This window comes from Aquarana catesbeiana, linkage group LG04 (assembly GCF_042186555.1).
Source record: "Aquarana catesbeiana isolate 2022-GZ linkage group LG04, ASM4218655v1, whole genome shotgun sequence".
Classification (NCBI taxonomy): domain Eukaryota; kingdom Metazoa; phylum Chordata; class Amphibia; order Anura; family Ranidae; genus Aquarana; species Aquarana catesbeiana.
Window position 1 is genome coordinate 276,974,843 of NC_133327.1, and position 19,786 is coordinate 276,994,628.

The 19,786-nt window shown below is 41.2% G+C and overlaps 1 long non-coding RNA gene across 1 annotated transcript in view; it reads right to left on the minus strand.

Annotated features, from left to right (window-relative positions):
- Positions 1–5,539: 5,539 nt before the first annotated feature.
- Positions 5,540–19,786, minus strand: part of LOC141141495 (uncharacterized) — a 32,625-nt gene continuing 18,378 nt past the window's right edge. Inside the window, exon 3 of the long non-coding RNA XR_012244103.1 lies at positions 5,540–6,919. This is a non-coding gene — a long non-coding RNA (uncharacterized lncRNA). The remainder of the gene's footprint in view (positions 6,920–19,786) is intronic.

Consider the following 19,786-nt stretch of genomic DNA (forward strand, 5'->3'; position numbering starts at 1 on the left):
CCCTTCATCCTTGCTGATTGACATTTGAGAGAAAATCAATTACAACAGTATTTGCCTAATTTGTCCTTGTTATATTATATAATATATAATATTGAAAGTTTGAACTAAAACTTAGACTTTCCACCTATCTTAGTAATAGCACATGTAAAAGTGGTCATACCTATAGTTATATGACCACTGACAGTATCAGTTTTCTTGAGTCAAAAAGTACTTTTTTTTTCTGACTTAAAATTTCAAAAGTTCCCAGCACATGGTAAGTCCCCGTGGAAGTCTTGAAAACTTTTTTATGATAAGTAGCGGAAGAGGAGGCCATTCAGCTGAATACACATTCAAGCCCCCCTTGTGCAGTCAAGGAATGGGATGAAGTTCTCTTATTCAAATACTAAATAGAACAGGACTATCTTATTTCACAACTGCACAAAGGGCATTTGGATGTATATACAGCTGACCAGCCTCCTGTTCCCTTACTGAAATGTGTTGAAAGTATGGACTTAAAATAGACTAATGTGCTTATAATAGATATACTGTTTTTTTTTTAATGATTCTGACTTTGTATGATATGGTACTGAGATGTTTTTGTACTTTTCATCCTGTACTTCCTGATACATGTGAAATGCCCTATTGAAAGCACAATGTAATATGCAAAAACAATCATTCAATATTAGTCTAAGTGATAAATTGAATCAGATTTGTATGCTCTTTGCACATACATTTTATTAATTGTAATATCAACTAAGTGCAGCTGAAGTCTATTGTATCTCAGAGAGATAATGTATAGTTCATATGTCAAAGCTAGTCATATGTGTGGGATGGTGGTTAGATGTTCAGGCTCTACAATCCACTGAATCGTATTTCTCAAAAGGTCAGTGCATGAACGTAACTGATTGAATACTGTATATACAATGTCTATAATAAAGAATTTTTATTTCTGTGTTTTCAGTCCAGGGATTTACACAGACTATACAGACAAGCTAGTGACCTAACTTTTCTTTGCTGCATTTAGGAAATAAAACTAGGTCTCCTCCCTGCCCTATGTTTGTGTTTGGACACAGAAGAAACAACAGCAGTTTACGCTCTGCTTACTCTGCTCTTTTCTGCTGTCACCATGTTCCTTGTTAGCACACCTGATTGGCTGATAGCGCTGACCTTCCAGCTCCCAGTATGAGTTCTGCCATACATAGCATTAGCTAATACCAATCTAATTCAGATACATACCTGAGCTGTATTTAAAAGTATGTCATTCTTTTTATTGAATACATACTACAGAACAGTCTGTTACAAATTTTTAAGTGAAAAATCCTTACAATAACGTTTTCAGGTACCTATAAACATAAGAAACAAATTCAAATTTTAAACAAAGCAGCATGTCTGCTTTAATGCTTTGCTATCACCATATTCCTAACTTTTTGCTGACCCATTGCACCTGTATTGAGAATAAGGAAAATGAAGAAGGCCCTGTGAAAGCTCCAAGTAGCTGTTGTCGGACCTTACATGCGGTTGCGATCTCTACCCCTGTTCTACTTTGGTAATGCAGGTCCCATCTCCAAGTACTGTATTGACACTGTATGTGCGTGACTAATGAGTCACATGCACCCAGGGGTACTAGGTATTTCTATACTTCCAGTGGCTGAAAGAAGCAGAGAATAAGTGAGTGTGTCTGCTGCTGGGGAGGTAGCATTACAGTGGAGCACCATTTTTGAAAATCTTACCTTTTAGTATAAGTGGACATCTTGTCTCCGCTTTAGCATCCTCTTTTCTTCAGTCCCTCTTCTTCTCCTGATTGCACCTTTCTAATGTCTTCACAGCCTGAATGGGTGCAGCACACATTTTGGCATCATGCAGACTCTTCCTGGGGGACCTAGCTGTCATATATAAGCCTCCTATAATTTGCAGCTCTATAGGGGCGATGCAATGACACTGGCATCACTTACCAGTGAATGGTACAAGTTGTGGGGTTGTATTATCTTCAACCTGCCCTGTAACACCCACTGGTCATGCGGCAGACCAAGGTACCAACGTGTAGATCCAATACCTACTGGGGCATTCAGTCCATGAGAAGTGCACAGGTCTCTAAAGTGCTTGACAGCTCCCCATCCATGGCTCCACTTGTTGCTTTTTCCTGAATAGGTAAAACACAGGTTTGCTTTATTGCTGACTCTATTGCTGAGGAATGTAGAACAAATGCCGCTCATAGGCATTTGCCTTTGAAGTAATTCTTGAGCGCCACAAACAATCATGATTTTGATTACTTATCTGCGCAAAGCTTTAGGTTCTGAACAACAGTGGTGTCACTAGGGTTGGTGTCACCTGGTGCAGTAAAATATTGTGCCACCCCCCCCATCCTCAGTACAGAACCCCCTCCCTCACTACAGACCCCCCCCTCCACTAAGTATAAACTCCCTTTCTCAGTACAGACCCCCTCTTCTATAGTATAGTCCCACCTCCCTCAGTACAGAAACCCCCCTTTTCACTTAGTATAGACACCCCTCCCTCAGTACGGACTCCCCTCTCCACTAAGCATAGACCCCCCTCAGTACTGACCCCCCTTTCCACTAAGCATAGACCCCACTCAGTACATATCCCCCTCTCCACTATGCACAGACGCCCTCAATACGCTCTGCTGCCCACACTTCTGCCCACTTCCTGAACTCCAGACATTGCTTTCCAATCAAACCTGCCCTGTCACAATGTGTGACTGAGAAAAATTAAACTCAGAGGATCCCTTCGCTGCATCCCATGACTGTACACCAACACAAAACATCATGGGAATTGTAGTCCATCCCTCGCAAGAGCACCCAGTCTTGTCTACAGGAAAAGATTACTGGCCTGGCCTGGAGCAGGGGCAGGCTTTCACTTGTGACCCCTGTAGCTACATCAGTGGGTGTCACCTGTCTGGAGGGTGTCACCTGGGTGTGGTCCACATCCCCCGCACCGCCATAGCGACACCACTGCTGAACGATTAAATCTGTCTGCCTCAGTGTACTGGAATGATTTTGGCACTAATTGCCCCCTGAAATACCTGGTCATCAAAATTAATGCTTGAGAAGGTGCACACTAATGTAAAGCGGGTGGTATTTGGCCAGCCTAAAATGCATGCTTATATTTTGCCACTGCAAGCAATGCTAGAGTGTGGAATGTAAGTGATGACCATTCAAGGCTATTATTGGTTGCCAGGGTGGAAGGTTAGCAAATATTTTCTTAAATATTTAGTGCACAGAAACCTATTAAAAAGCATTATATTTAGTTAAATGGTATTTGTAACTGCTCAAGGATCAAGGTTTCCTGTGTCTCCCCTCTGAGTATACTATAAAGCATACTTCAATGAAGTACAATGGAAGAAAGGTCACACAGGTGTAATGCTCTCATGTGAATAAGCCATTAAATGCAAAGGATCAGTCAAAGGCTTTGGAATTCTTAATTACTCTTTTAGCTTGCATTGTTTTGACAGTTTGATTTGGCTTTTGGCGCATTACAAAATGTATCTACTCAGCCAGAATTATACTAGCCAGCTTTGCAGGACTGGCTTTTACAGAAAGCTGGAGATTTATGCTGGACATCCACAAAGGCTTCTGTTTCATCATTAGAGAATGCTCAGGCCCTTGGAAAATCCTTTGTTCTTCCACTTGACATAATATCCACCACTCTCCAGCATCTCAGTTCAGTGAATTTGACTGACATATAGCTGCACACCCAAAAGAGAACCATTGGGAATAAGCTGATCATTTCCAAAATGTAAGATATGATAAAAAAATTCTAAATATAAATTTACCATGTGTGAAAACAGCAAGGCAAGATGACTAGTAGACCGAGAGAAATGGGCAGCTTAAATAAAAATGCAAATAATGTATTTTCATTTAAATCTGAAAGTCCCCCCCCCCCCCCCCCAAATGCCCACCGAATGACTTCATATTAGTCCTTCAATTTGAAGGGGGGCTTCAGTGACCAGTAGAGAGACTTAGGAGCAAAGAGAGCCAGGGCTTTTTTTTCAGTAAACCACTTGCATATAATTTTTACATGATTTTTTTCTTATTTCATCACAAGCTCAGGTTAAATTGCCCAAGTTTGGCACAGAAATACCATATTTAGGTGAAGGTTATCTTTATTTCCTCACTCAGTCTCTCAGTTTAGTTAAAGCAGTATTAAGCTTAAAAGCAAACATTTTTTATATTGCAGAGTACCAATTCTTAGATATGATGGCTGTATTAGTATTCTTTTTTAGGCTTTCGTTATTCTATTTTCGTTTGGTAATGCAGCTAGCAAGTCTGTTGTTTTCTGCAAAAAATCTAAATGCTCTTATGAAATATATATGTATATACAGCTTATTTTCATTGGTATGGGGATTTTGAATTTATTACAGTATGTTTGTAAGTATTTTGAGTACTAGTAGCAGTCAAGGTTGTCTTGTACTTTAGTCTTTGGGGAGTCCAATTTAAGCAATTTAGATCAGTGGAGGATATTAACAGTAACAGGGCATTTTGGGAAATAATGCAGTGGCAGCCCTGATGGTTCTGCACTCATCCACACCTTCAATTAGCACAATAAAAGTGGGCCAGCAGGCATGTGCTGCCATTTCTTTTAACCTTTGAGACACTGGATCCTCATGATATATGCAGAATGAACAAGCATGTACAGTTATTAACTTTTTTGAAAGAAGCCTGTAATGAGAGCAGTATGTAGGCTGCCATTATTGATCCCTTCTGAACATGCTAGCTGTTTGGGTATCATGCTTATCCTGTCTCTTAAACTAGAACTAAAGTAAAAAAACGAAAAATCTATATTTGTGATAAAACGAAGTAGGTTGTAAAATACGTGTGCCTTTGTTTGTCATCTAAATGCAAGTAAATAGAGGAATTTACCCCCCCCCCCTCCAGCTTGTCAGCTTCCTTTACTGTGGAGACAACATGGCTCCCTCATTTTTACAAATGTTTCCGTTGTGCCCCTTTTGCGTTATGTCATTGTTCAGGAGACTACAGCGCTGTGGCGTCATTAGGGGGTGTTGCTTCCTTTTCTTAAAAATCCCCAGTGTCAAACATCTTAGAAGACACGCCAAGGATCTGCCCACTCTTCTCGCATTCAGTCCTATACCCTTCCCATGTCTAGCCTATGCCACTGTCCACTGCCAATTGAATCATGGGAACTGTAGTTCCCTATGGGAGATGCAGAGTGGAAGGCAATGATGGGCTAGCTCTGCAAGACTCCTCCCAGCATCACAACCGGAATCCAGCGGCACAGGCTTAGAGGGCGGATTACAACAAACAAAACAGGTGTATGTTGAGGTAATCATAATTTTATTTATTATTTTTATTAATATGTGTCATTTTCATGAGCTTTGTTAAGGGTTCACTAAAAATACAAAGCATGCCTTTAGTTGTCCTTTAAATTTGAAATCACTAACCTAGAAGAATCATGCAGCAGGTAAAGGTGGACCTACTAATCTTTATTCTTGTATTGAGTCAGATGGGTTGATTTAGTAAAGACAAATAGGCTGTTCACCTTGCAAGCAACATTGCACTTTGCAAGGGAATCTTCCTCAAAGGCTAATGAATGTGGTGCAATTTCACTTTGAAAAGTAGGAACCTACGGGCTGATACAGTCCATCATTGTAGGATATTTGTGTTTTTCTCCGGCTATTTTCTATTAGTTTTGTATGTTTTTTTGTTGGATGAGGCCCAAGACTAGCCCCTTTCTTTTTCACTTTGCATAATCACATGCAAGGGAAGCAAAATAGGGTATTTTTGTTTGTACATGACTGGATGATAGATGTCACCAGAGTTCCACTTCATTCACTAAGCTCTGGGGCAACTTTCTTTGCAACGTGAACAGTCTATTTGGTTTTAGTAAATCAACCCCAGTAACTCAACAAGAAATTATTTCAGCACAAAAGCCAGGCAGCTAGCATTTTCAGAAGAAGCAGAGCAATGGGAGACAATGTATAGGCTCCCTCAAAAGGAAAAAATAGGTTGATTGAGTTATCTGATTCATCAAATTGGAAATGACAATAAAAATCTGAAAGCAGTCCATTTTACTAGCAGAAAGTTTTATATTTCATTCACATTTTATGGGATGTTGAAGAAACACATCATGTTTTAAATCTCCAGCTTAATTGCACATAATCCAAAGAATAGATGTCATATTTCAAAAAGTTGCAGTAAGCAGCTGGGAATTGTGTGCCTCACGTTGTTTCCAGAGCTGTTTGTGATTACTGCGTTGCACTTGCCTCTTCAGAGCAACTACAAAGATCTTCATGCATTTCACAATGTCAGCTTTCTGTCAGCCTGACATATTTGTCATTAAGTACCATTTCTAACCCAGTTCTTAATAATTTCGCTCCAGGGTGAGAATATCAAAGAGATAAACATGACTTTCAAGTTATAACAACTTTCCTCCACCTTCTCAATGCCTTCTCATTTTCCTTCTTCAGTCATGGCAGCTAAGCAGTTCCACCCACATTATGAAGGAAGCCGGATAATCTTCTCTCACTCCTGGAGTGCTGTTTTCATTGCTCTGATGGTTCTGACAGCACACCTCAACACAAAGTATTATAAAGCAATAGCAAGCATAGAGTTTGCTGCTGTTAAAACATCCAAGAGTCTATCTTTGCTGGGAGGCTCTTCCATTTATCCGTAAGCCTTTGTATAATGTTATATTTTGATATGTCACCTCCACCTCCCATCCAACCCTAGGTCATGTCCTCTTGTTCAAACACTTCTCAAAGAAAAGCCAATGTTGAAAAACAAGTTTCAGTTACATGAAAGAGTACATGTCTATCTTTTTTGTGTTGCTGTGTGTACATTATCATCATGTGCTAAAAGACGGCTAATATTCTTATAGCCTGGAGGGCCTCCAGGTTCTGCTGGTTGTGCTTGAAATTATTTGTTAACCCTCACATTCTTAGGAAGTCTTGTAGAACACACTCTCTCTAAAAAACAGAGTAAACATCTGAATTGGGAAAAATACATTTATTCCTATACTTAACACTTTACGACATATTATATTCACCGATCTTTATTGAAGATCATCAGTGGGGCAACTGAGTACAGGAGTGACAGAGCCCAGCTACAATGATAAATTATTACCTTAAGAATTCATCTACTATATGTAGCTAGGATTATTGGACTAATGCATGGAGCAACCAACAGATACTGGCAATAATTATTAGGATTAGGCAATAGGAAGGCAGATGCCAGTCATAATGGGTAGGGTAGTATGCATATGTAGCAGATATCAGCTGTGATTACCAGAAGTAATCAGTAAAGTGGTTGATCCCAGCTACAATGAATTGAAATGATCAGCGGATTGGTAGTTCCCAGCTTTAAATATTGGAATTCATTAGTGGCATGATAGAACCCAGATATAATGATTGGCTATCATCAGTGGAGTGATAAATCCCAGATATAATTATTACAATTCATTAGTAAAGTGGAATTGATTAGTGGAGTGGTAGATCTCAAATAAACAGATTGGAATTCATCAGTGAATTGGTAGATCCCAGCAAAAATTATTGGAGTTCATCAATTTAGTGGTAGATGCCAGCGATAATTATTGGAATCCATATGTGGAGTAGCAGATCCCAGCTATGATTGGAATTAGAATCGATTCTGGCTATAATTATTAAAATTAATACGTTTAGTATTGGATACCAGCTACAGTTATTGGAATCCATATGTGGAGTGACAGATCCCAGCTATTATTGGAATTAGGTAGTAGAGGAAAATCGATTCTGGCAATAATTAGATGTAATCTGTTTTGGATACCAGCTATAATTATTGGAATCCATACGTGGAGTGGCAGATCCCAGCTATGATTGGAATTAAGCAGTGGAAGGATAGATCCCAACTATAAATATTAGAATTCATTAGTGGAGTGGTAAATCTCATCTATAATTACTGAAATTCATCAGTGGATTGTATGGTTGGAATTCATCAGTTGTGAGTTAGATCCCAGCTACAATATATGTACAGAGGAATGACAGATCGCAGCTACAAGTATTAGAATTGATTAGCTTTGTGGCATTTCCTTGCTATAATGATTAATAAACAGTGCAATGGTAGACCCCAGCTATAATTATTATATTTTATCATTCGTTTGGCAAATTCCACCTATAATTTTACTATTAGACATCATAAGAGGTCTAAACCCAGCTATAACTGTGAAGCAGTAGATCCCAGCTGTAAATGTTAGGATTATTCAGTGGAGTAATGGATCACTGCTATAATTATCAAATGTACTCAGTGAAATGCTAGACCTAGGTATATTTATTAGAATTAGCAAGTTAAGTGATGGATCTCAAAATGAAAGGCTGGAATTTATTTGGGGGTTGGTATGATTGGAATTCATGAGCTGTGTGTTTGATCCTAGCTTTAAATATTATAATTCATTAGAGGATTGATAGATTGTAGCTATAATTATTACAATTGAACAGTGTGGTGCAACTTTGCAATAATTATTATTTTGCTATGTATATTATTATTAAACAGTACAATGGTAGACATCAGCTATAATTAATAGACTTCATTATTTGAAAGAGAGATCCTAGCTATAACAATTGGAATTTATTTTGGAGTTATAGATCTGCTCTCGGCTATAACTATTGGAATTAATGAGTAGAGCTGTAGATCCTAGCTATAGCTATTAAAATGCCTTAGTGGAATGGTGGATCCCAGTTATAATTATTAGAATGTATTAGCAGAATAGTAGAACCCAGCTCTAAGTAGAATTGTATCAGCAGGGAACCAAACCCACTGTCATATTTTTTTGTCATTGTATGTCATTTAGGAGATTTCCCTTTACGTCCAACTACGTAGACTTAACAGGAAGTGAGAGGACATCTTTCTTTTGTGAGGGAAATTCCCTCTTAGACAGTTGTCCCAGGAACAAATGTCCCCATGGGAAGATTTCCTGCCTAATTACTATTCTGGTGGCAACTCAAAATTTTGGATTTACCCCCACTTTTACTGCCAGAGACATTCAAGGTCAGGGCAATTAGAGACAGTGCATTTCCTTCTTTTGCTCTCAATGGTTACACAGACCACAATGCAAACTTGACAGTGGGTCTAACCCCTCACCACTCTATCCAAATCCAAAAATAAAACGTTTTGCCTTTAGTTATACTTTAAGCTGGCACTGAGAATATACTTCATAAAACTCTCATATTCATAAAAGATATGTTAAAAATGGTAACATCCTTGGCTTTATATAATATACTCCTTTGCACAAGCAACTTGCTTTTTAAATCTGTCATAGATCATTTCAGAAGGGAGAGCATTTGTTGGATAATTCTTAAAAAATATCTGTAACGCGACAGATTCCAGCTATTAGAAATCATCACTGGAATGATAGATCTCAGGTATAATTATTTTATCGTACCTTTGGAGTGATACAGGCCAGCTACAATTATCAGAATCCCCCAGTGGAGTGATAAAGCTTAGCTGTAATTACCAGGATTAATCAGTGGACTGAAATCCAGTTAACCTTTATATAAAATTTAAAATGGAAATGAATAAATAACTATTTCTTTCCCACTTTTGTACTAGCGTTAAGCGTTTTTTTTTTCTTTCAGAAAAAATGCAAAACAGTAGGGTTTTTTTCTGCCTCTAAACGCTGAGCTTTAGAATTATAGTTACCAACTACCCCAAGTTTGGAACGAAAACCTTCTGTTCCTCTTTTCACCTCAATGTCCCTCTTTCTGGTATTATGGTCACATGTCTGTACGTATTCATGCGGCTCCAGTACCAATGACTATAATGGTACTGGCATTTGCAGAATTCATTGTGCATTATATAGTTTGCATCATTTCATATGCAATTGAAGGAAAGGTTTATTCAATAAACCCCCATTGTAGCCCCCTCCCCGGCAGGTTTTTATTTATCTGCTTTGATGGCTGCAGCCTCCTGCACTGCCTACGGCCGGGCTAGTAAAAGTCTAGTGCTGGGTTGTCCACATCTTCGCACTATTGTCTATTGGATAGACTTGAATGGGATGTTGCTTCTACAGTAGAAGTAATGTCTCGTTCAAGTCTAAAGCCTCATACACACTAATGCCCCATACACACGGTCGGATTTTCCGACGGAAAATGTGTGATAGGACCCTGTTGTCGGAAATTCTGACCGTGTGTAGGCTCCATCACACATTTTCCATCGGATTTTCCGACATACAAAGTTTGAGAGCATGCTATAAAATTTTACGACAACAAAATCCGTTGTCGGAATTTCCGATCCTGTGTACACAAATCCGATGCACAAAGTGCCATGCATGCTCAGAATAAATAAAGAGATGAAAGCTATTGGCTACTGCCCCGTTTATAGTCCCGACGTACGTGTTTTACGTCACCGCGTTCAGAATGATCGGATTTTCTGACAACTTTGTGTGACCGTGTGTATGCAAGACAAGTTTGAGCCAACATCCGTCGGAAAAAATCCTAGGATTTTGTTGTCGGAATGTCCGATCAATGTCCGACCGTGTGTAGGGGGCATAATAGTTATTTTTTCGTTCAACCCAGCGGGCTGAATGAAATAAACCTGACAGCTTAGGTCAGAGCCATTGCACCAACAATTCAATGTTAGTACAGGCAGACCTTTTTCGGTCATGACCCTTTGACAGAAGCCAGCTGGCTTATGTCGGACCAGCAGCAGCCACTTTGCCATCCATTGCAGCCACTGTGCAATCAAATGCAGCCACTGTGCCCATCAAATGCAGCCACTGTGCCCATCAAATGCAGCCACTGTGCCCGTCAAAGGCAGCCACTGTGCTTGTCAAATGCAGCCACTGTGCCATCAATTGCAGCCACTGTGCCCATCAAATACAGCCATTGTGACCCCAGCACCCATCACCCCCCCCCCGCTTGCTGTCTGATTGGCACTTACCCCATCTTGTGGGATGCGCAGCGGGGCAGGCGACGGCACCTGTGTCCTCCATACTTCCTTCATGCTTTTCCTCCTGCTAGGCATCCAATAGGAGCACCTGTCCTTTCAGCCAATCAGGTGACGGGTATCAGACCCGCACTTCCTGATTAGCGGAGAGGCGGTTCAGTGTTAGAAAAGCGAATATTCATTTTGCTTTTCTAACACACCTGGGTGGGCTCATGGGGCAATGCTCTGCGCCACAAGTCCACCCTATTTCGAAGCCTATTAGAGCCTATGGCTCTAGTCAGGTGCTTCAAAAAACCACCCCCGCCGCTGCAATTCAGGTGCTAAAAGGTGCCGGACGCCTGAATAGGGGGTGGCCGTCGCGGCCATGGATAGATTCATGCTATGCATGAATCTATCCATTAAGTATACAGGGGGTGGCGTGATAGAGAGGGCGGCGCCCGGGCACCCCTAATGGACGCACCGCCACTGTTAAGCATGTTAGAGAGGGGCTCACAGGAAGTAAAAAGGAAATGGCATTTCTGGCAAGAAACAGATATTTCTGTACTTGCTGAAAATATTCTTAATATTCTTACATTTATATAATATTTTTATAATATTGTAATTTCTACCATCCCTAAATATGTATGTAATGTATGTATGTATATAGTCAAAGAAAAAAATAATTTACTGTACATTTCAAATTTCCAAAAGGCTTAGCACAGTCTTATGTATTATTAGTCATGTGATCAAATATGGCTTATCAGAAGAGCCAGACCATCTATAAGACACCCTATGCAGGAGCCTAAGGCCTGGTGAATGTCCAGGGAGCCCAGCTACATTCTTCATGTTCCTGTAGTAAACCAGAAGGACAGTACAACTGGGCAAAGCTGTGCACCTGTCTGGAACTTCCCAGTGGAGGCTTCACTTGGGTGGGCTATTACGGTATATACAATGCAGATAGGGTAGCTTCTATGAGCTTATTGCAATCCTTCTCAAGGTACAAATGAAAGAACAGGGAAGCTATAGCTGCTGCCTAGCCCAGGGCCCCACTCTGCCTTAATCCATCTCTGCTTTCCAGTGTCTGCTTTTAGCGTGTCTCATGGGTATTACTGGATAAAAACTCAGTTGTGTGTAGGCAAATGTTTCTGACCACAATAATAATGATCAATTATCTTAAGTTTTAATAATATCCTTGAATATTTTCATATTGATCTGTAAATTTGATTAATTGCAGTTTTTTGTGAACTAAGGTGCAATATAGTATTACTTGACCTTTAATCACTTTTAGGTTACCTGTGACTACTTGGATTAGGTAGGAATGTGCTCTTTTCCCACTCCCTCTAAGCATTGTGCTCTGACAGGCTCAAAGATTCCTCCCCAGGCATGTCATTCTGTCAAGACGAGAGATCATTTTATATTGATTTTGGAATCAATCATGAAATGACTCATTTTAGACAAAGAGATATCTTTATACTAACTTGACATCATACATACATTTTGATAAAGTGTTTGAACATCTCATCATGACACAGTTATTTCCTTTTTCCAGCTTTTGGTTGTACTAACAATGTTTTCTCTTATAACATTGGTCCCTGCCATCTGAGATACTAAGAAGCATAAAAGGGTGGCTGCTTAAAAATGTACCACGTCCATAAACTTCCTAATAACTAAACCCAACATTTTGATTAAACTTTATTGGTACAGATGGGACCGACAACCCCATAGATATAAAACGTTTATACAAAGTTTATTAACCACTTCAGTACCAGGCACTTTCCCCCCTTCCTGCCCAGGACAATTTTCAGCTTTCAGCGCTGTCACAGTTTGAATGACAATTGCGCGGTCATGCTATACTGTACCCAAACAAAATTAATATCATTTTGTTCCCACAAATAGAGCTTTCTTTTGGTGGTATTTGATCACCTCTGCGGTTTTTATTTTTTGCTAAAAAAAAACTAAAAAAGGACAAAAAAAAATGTTTTTCTTCATTTCGGTTATAAAATTTCTCCTTCACTGACGGGCACTGATGAGGCAGCACTGATGGGTTGGCACTGATAAGGTGGCACTGATGGGCACTGATGAGGAGGCACTGATATGTAGAATTGATGGGCACTGATAGGTGGCACTGATATGCAGGACTGATGAGCACTGATAAGTGGCACTGATGGGCAATGATAGGTGGCACTGCTGGGCGCTGACAGGTGGCTGTGATGGGCACTGACCGGCGGCTGTGATGGACACTGACAGGCAGCACTGATTGGCACTGATAGGCGGTACTGATTGGCACTGACAGGTGGCACTGATGGGCAGCACTGATGATGAGGTACTGACAGGTTTTACTGCTGGGCACCACTGATTGGTACTGTGATGGGCACTGACTGGCACTGTAGTGGACACTAATTGGCACAGATATGGGCACTGATTGGCACTGATCTGGGCACTGTCATCTATTTTTTTAAGGGGCACTGACTGGCAGCTTATGGGCACTGACTGGCAGCACATCTGATGGGGCTGTGCTCATAATCAATGTGCTGATTATCAGCACAGACCCCTCCCCTGACAGGGAGAGCTGCCGACCGGCTCTGCCTGTCAGCGCGAACTGAGGAATACCGTTTACCGCACTTCCTGGTTCACGCGATGATCAGCTGTCATTGATCACAGCTGATCTCGTGGTAAGAAGCCTCTGTCAGAAGCTTTTTGCCACGATCAGAGATTCAGCGCATCAAACTGACACACCGCACTCGCGATCGCTGAGCTGCGCTCCCCCACGGGCGCGCGCCAACATGTTATCCTGCTGGACATCATATGACGCCCAGTCAGGATAACTGAACCACTTCCCAGCCGTCATTCTGCTATAGGCTGGGCAGGAAGTGGTTAAAGGGTAACTCCACTTTCGTGGGGAAAAAAATAAATAAAGAAATAAAGAAAAAATAATATAGCACATATAATTGCGACATTAATCATATTGTAATTGAATGTTATTAAAAATTACCTTTCCTTTTTAATCTGCAGCTGCTGTAATTTTCTGAGAATGCAATGCAATATGGCTACATGGAGTTGTTCTGTACACAGAATGTGTACTGAACATTGCCCAGAAACATAATTTCCTGCTTGTGTGATTGGCTTACCAATTTTCCCAGAAGTCTGCCCTAAGATACAAGTCAGATTTCAGGCATCCCATGCAACAAAAATGTCATTTTTGGAAAGATACTTTCAATAGCAACCCGTCTCAAGGGATGCAGGCCCAGCAGATTTCCTTTCAGACTGGGGCATTTTTCAAGCGCTTTTGGGCTAAAAATAGCACCTGTAAAGCGCCTGAAAAGCACCTCCTCTGCAGTCTCAGTGTGAAAGCCCGAGTGCTTCCACATTGGGGCGCTGCGCTGGCAGGACATTAAAAAAGTCCTGCAAGCAGCATCTTTGAAGCGGTGAAGGAGCAGTGTATACACCACTCCTCCACCAATCCTGCCCATTGAAATGAATGGGCACCGCTGCTGAAGCTCCTGCAAAGCGCTTCAGCAGCGGCGCTACAGGGAGCATTTAACCCCTTCATCGGCCGCTAGTGGGGGTTAAAAGCCAATTCCACCTACTTCCCAGGCTTCCCCCCCACTTGTTGGTCCCCCGCCCTGCAGTGCTGCTGGCTCCACTCCTCTCACCTTTTCTAAATGAACACAGTGAACACACTCGCTCACTGTGTACATTCAGAACTGAAGAATAGTAAACTGTGTCTCCTATGCTTTAGTTTGTGAATAAACAGCAAGCCACTCAGCACAGAGCACTTCCCAGCTAAGGTTGCAGAGAAAGGCATGTGTGTTTGAGCTTTGGGGTGCACATCCCAATGCAATAGGCTGCGCACACCTATGACCATAGAATTTGACCCGAGGTACTATACCACACTGCCCTTTTTCATCTATGTAGTTTTCCTAAGGCCAGCCATACACGGTTCAGATCTTGGCCAGTTCAGCGGGAATTGGCGGATATTCGAACCGTTTATTGGCAGGCTGAATGTACCAAGTTCGATCAATTAACTTGGGTACAACCAGCCTGCCAGATTCTCTTGCGACTATCACAAGTGGCTGCTATAGCCGCTAGCAATAATTACAGTCTTCCCCCACCCACCGCTGCCCCCCGCTGGGCACAGACAATTGCTGATTCCCCTGTCAGGACTGTCAGTGTTGATGGAGGAATTGTTCGAATTTCTTTTCTGCAACCCGTGGTTGCAGGAAAGAAATTCGCACTGTGCATGGCCTGCCTTAGCCCAGGCGGCATCCTTTGCGCCATATTGACAATTTTTTATTCATGAAAGTAACCCTTTGATTAAATCGTACCAAGATCTCAATGCAAAAGTACAATAAGAAAACAATTTCTAGACAAAGAAAATTACCTTCAATGCTCTAAAGCAGGCTAGGTTAGGGATATTTAAAGATTTACATGCCTTTTAAATGAGCTTTAAAACATGCCATCACTGACCTCTGTAGCTGCAAGAACTGTGGGGATTTTAAACCTCAAAGTTACAAGAAAGACACTGAAGTTGTTTAAAGTCAGGTCTCAGCACTCTACTCTCTCCCCTCTTCCTGTGTACCTTCTCCCTGAGAGAGATAAGCTGCTATAAACCAAAGTGAAAATATTACTGCTGTGAAATTTGAGGATGAATTACTCCACTGTGCTTGCAATATACAGAGATCAGTGAGGGCTTAGTCAGTCCCACCACTATACAGTATGTTGACAAGAGTAGTTACATCCGCATAATTACTGTTGTCAGCTTGGAGTCAGAGTGACAAACCTGTGCTGGAGAGTAGAAAAGAACTTGGAGGATGTGCAGGCTGTACTTTCTCCTCCTCCGCCTCCTTCCTGTAGTAGCTGCTTCCTGTTGCTGCCTTGGAATTTTGTCAAGTCAGCACTGTTTGTTTAGAGGATCGTATTACTATAAATGAATCTCCCGCAGGCCACTATCAAAGCACAACGCTGTCAGCCCCATATGTGGCATTTCAAGTGAGCCATTGGAGAATGGTAAGTAGCAGTGCTTCTGCTAGACGGGTTCTCCGGGGGCTATATACATTCAGGATCATCCAGGATAGCAGGATAGCAAACTGACAGGCACAAGAGCAGCACTTACAGGAGAGAAGCAGGCTCTGGATAGACCTAGATATGCAGAAAAAGGCACTTCGAAGTGCAGTATGTCAGCAATTTTATTAAAAGGCAACGGTTAAAAAAAAAACACTTATGTTGCGTACACACGATCGGAAATTCAGCCAGGAAAAGACTGATGAGAGCTTTTGGTCGGAAAATGCGACCGTGTGTATGCGCCATCTGACTTTTGCTGGCCGAATTCCAGCCAGCAAAAGATTGAGAGCATGTTCTCAATTTTTCGGTCGGAAAAAGTTCCTATCCAAAAATGCGATCGTCTGTAGCAATTCCGATGCGCAAAATTCCTACGCATGCTCGGAAACAATTCGACGCATGCTCGGAAGCATTGAACATAATTTTTTGGCTCGACATAGTGTTGTACGTCACCGCGTTCTTGACGGTCGAAAGTTCAGCAAATTTTTGTGTGACCGTGTGTATGCAAGGCAAGCTTGAGTGGAATCCCGCCGTAAAAGCCATCATATCTTTTTCCGACCAAAATCCCGATCGTGTGTACGCGGCATTACAGGATTACAGAGTAAAGAAGACCTCAAGGAGGTTTTGAAGAAGGAGCCTCTGAGTATGCTCCAAAACTAGTCACCGCACCTTTGCTGACATCACTTCTGCCAAACAGTGGTTTCGGGATGTGCGGTGGCTATCTTGCTCCTCAAGACCCTCGGTGTCTGCAGCTGCTGGTCATCACAGTGACAGGGAAGACCATCTCAGGATTTATGAGCCTGTTTACTCTGTAACCCAGTAAGTGTTTTTAACGCCTTTCTCTTGCCCTTCTCCAATCTCAGGCTCATCGACTCTGCGAAGTTCCCAGTTGTGGTAATTGGACATTGCCTTCTAGCACAGATATCTTGCCACTGTCTCATTCTGTCACTGGCTTGTTCCATTACAGTGGAATCTGGTGCAGGATCAAAATGACAGTGCTGAACTGGTGCCATACCATAACTCACCATAATTTCGGAGAAGGCTTATGCTCTTATTTACAGAAAGAGTGAGATGATACAATAAGGCGGCTGAACTGGTATCGTTGGTGTGGAAATCCCACTATTGGAATTCACAAGAGATACAAAACATTGGGTAACCAACATCTTTTCTTTAATTACAATGGTACTAAAAATTCAGCAAATTGTGTGTGCTGACAATGTGTGATACATCACAAAATGAAAGGAAACGGGACTTCAATGTGTGTGGCATGGCTAGCATTACTTTAACTGACCTTTCAACCCCAGAAAACTTATCACAGTACCATAGTATTTTAACGAACCTTTCCCATTATTTTAACTGGCTCTTAAATGCGGTAAATCACTGGGTTACTACAGTCGTTTTAAAGTGATCTGTGTAGTCTATTTCATGTAAAATGAGCTTTCTTCTTCTGGGACTGACAGACGAATGTCTTTTTTATTTCTAACATATGGCTGCATATGGTGCTAATATTCCTTCATGTTATTTACTACAATATCGTGTTTCTACATCCCACAATCCCACACTATTGTCTAATAGGTGATAGCAACACAATATTTGTTCTTTTTATCATTTCAGGATGCTGCAAAGTGTAGATATGTGTCTGGCACAATGAATACAGGATAATATGCCCCATACTGGTTTATATAAGAATGAGAGGAGGGCAGTGACCAGCAGTGTACCCTCTGTGCTAAGATGATATCCCTACATTTGTAATATAAGCAGCAAGAGTCCGCCATCAGTTGTTCCAGAGAAATACAGCTGATGAAACTCTCCCAGCCTTCTGCATGTATGGTGACCATGTGCCCGAGCACCAGGCTCGCTCTTCTCAGCAGGCAGTAGGTGGTCACAAGTAGGGATGAGTGGAGTCATTTTATAGGTGTGCACTGCTTATTGCATTAGGGTGTGCACCCCAAAGCTCAAAAACATATGCATGTGTGTGTATGTGTATATGTATTGATGGTGTCAGTAGGGCAAGATTGGTATCAGTAATTTTTTATTTTTACTATTATATTTTTATAATTTTTTACAATTTTAATTTTTTACAGTTTTTTTAGTAGCCCCGTCAAGGGACTTTGGTGAAATATCAGGGGTCTAAACAGGAAGAATCTGCGCCACACGGGATGATTAGGGTGTGCCCAGGCACAGCTATGTGCACACGCCTATGATCGCACTGCTTACTTTTTCTTTTTTTTTAAAGGATAAGTTCACTTTTTGTAAACAAAAATAATAAATGCACATTTTTTTTTACCTGCAATTTATTTATTTATGGAGCCTGTAAAGCATTGCACCCGCGATCAGCTGGTGCCATGCAGGTCTTTAGCAGATCTGCCAATGTCTCTGCTTGCGCATACAGATAAGTAGATACAATCTGACAGGAAGCATTAATGAACCACCACAGCACCGTGGTAGTTCATTGAAAACTACAAGCCAACAGCCACAAAGGCTACTGGACCTTGTAGTTTTCCATGCACAAAGCCCTGTCAATCAGTAACGCGGCCAGCGGGTGGAGCCACGTTTTTTTTAAATTTGTGACAGCTAGCGGAGAGGGAGAAGAACCCTGCTAGCTGTCACAGCAGGGATGGGGGAAGTGCGGGGGGCGGTCCGTTCATAATATGTTACACCCTGAATATGGGTGTAACATGTAACAAAAGGTGAACTTATCCTTTAACCTCTCTGGTGGTAATCTCGAGTGTGGCTCGGGATGAATTTTCATTACCAAAAGCGGTAACCCCGAACCCGGGATTGCATCGCAGGATCCAGGCAAATTTACTTACCTTGTCCTCAAGATCCTGCGGTGTACTCCACTCAATGTATTGTGTGCCAGGCTCCGTTCCCAATGCACGGGGGCAAATTCAAAATAGTGAAAAAAACATAATACATACAGTACACTGTAATCTGTAGATTACATTACTGTATCAAATCATATCACATCCCTTTTGTCCCTAGTGCTTTGTCCAGTGCACTGCATGCACTTTTATATTATATATACAGTTCTTTCTGCCTGGAAACTTGTTGAGATTGTCCATGGCAACCAAAAAGTGTCCCTTTACATCAAAAGCGGTTTTAGACCAGCTAGAAAACAGCGATAGTAAATTAGAATCACTTGCAGAATTAGGCGATTCAGTGTTTTAATAATTACATTATTGAATAATTTTTATTATTATTATAATTATATGATAATTTATGATTTTGTATTTTAAACTTTATCATACCCAGTATGTCTACTAGACTCTTGTTTGGACAGATTTAAGAGAGTTATTTCTAAGAATTACCGGCCTACAATATAAAACGCCAAATTTCTATGCAAAACATTGTACCGCTTTCAGCATCAAAAATTAGACATAATCATACCGCCAGGGAGGTTAACTTTATTTGGTCATAATGAGGGAGATTTACTAAAACTGTAGCGTTTAAAATCTGGTGTAGTTGTACATGGTAGCCAATCAGCTTCTAACTTGACAATAAAACCTGGAAGCTGATTGGTTTCTATGCAGAGCTGCACCAGATTTAAACGCTCCGGTTTTAGTAAATGTCTCCATAATGACACATCATTCATGTCTCCACACAGCAGCGTGGTGTGCTGTGCTGCAGTATGGTTATTTGCAGTGCCATCCAATACGGAAAAACACAGACCTGCTGAATTCTTCCAGGCTGCACTGCACATCACACCAGAACTGTGGTCTGAACAGGGCACATGGAGAACAATTGTTTTCTATATATCATAGTGGTCACCTGTCTATGTATAGTGCAGAAAAACGCAGGTCACTGCAAACAGTTTGAGTGAGCCCATTCACACCAGATGCCATGTTTTTCTTGCATTTCTATATGTGCATATGACATGT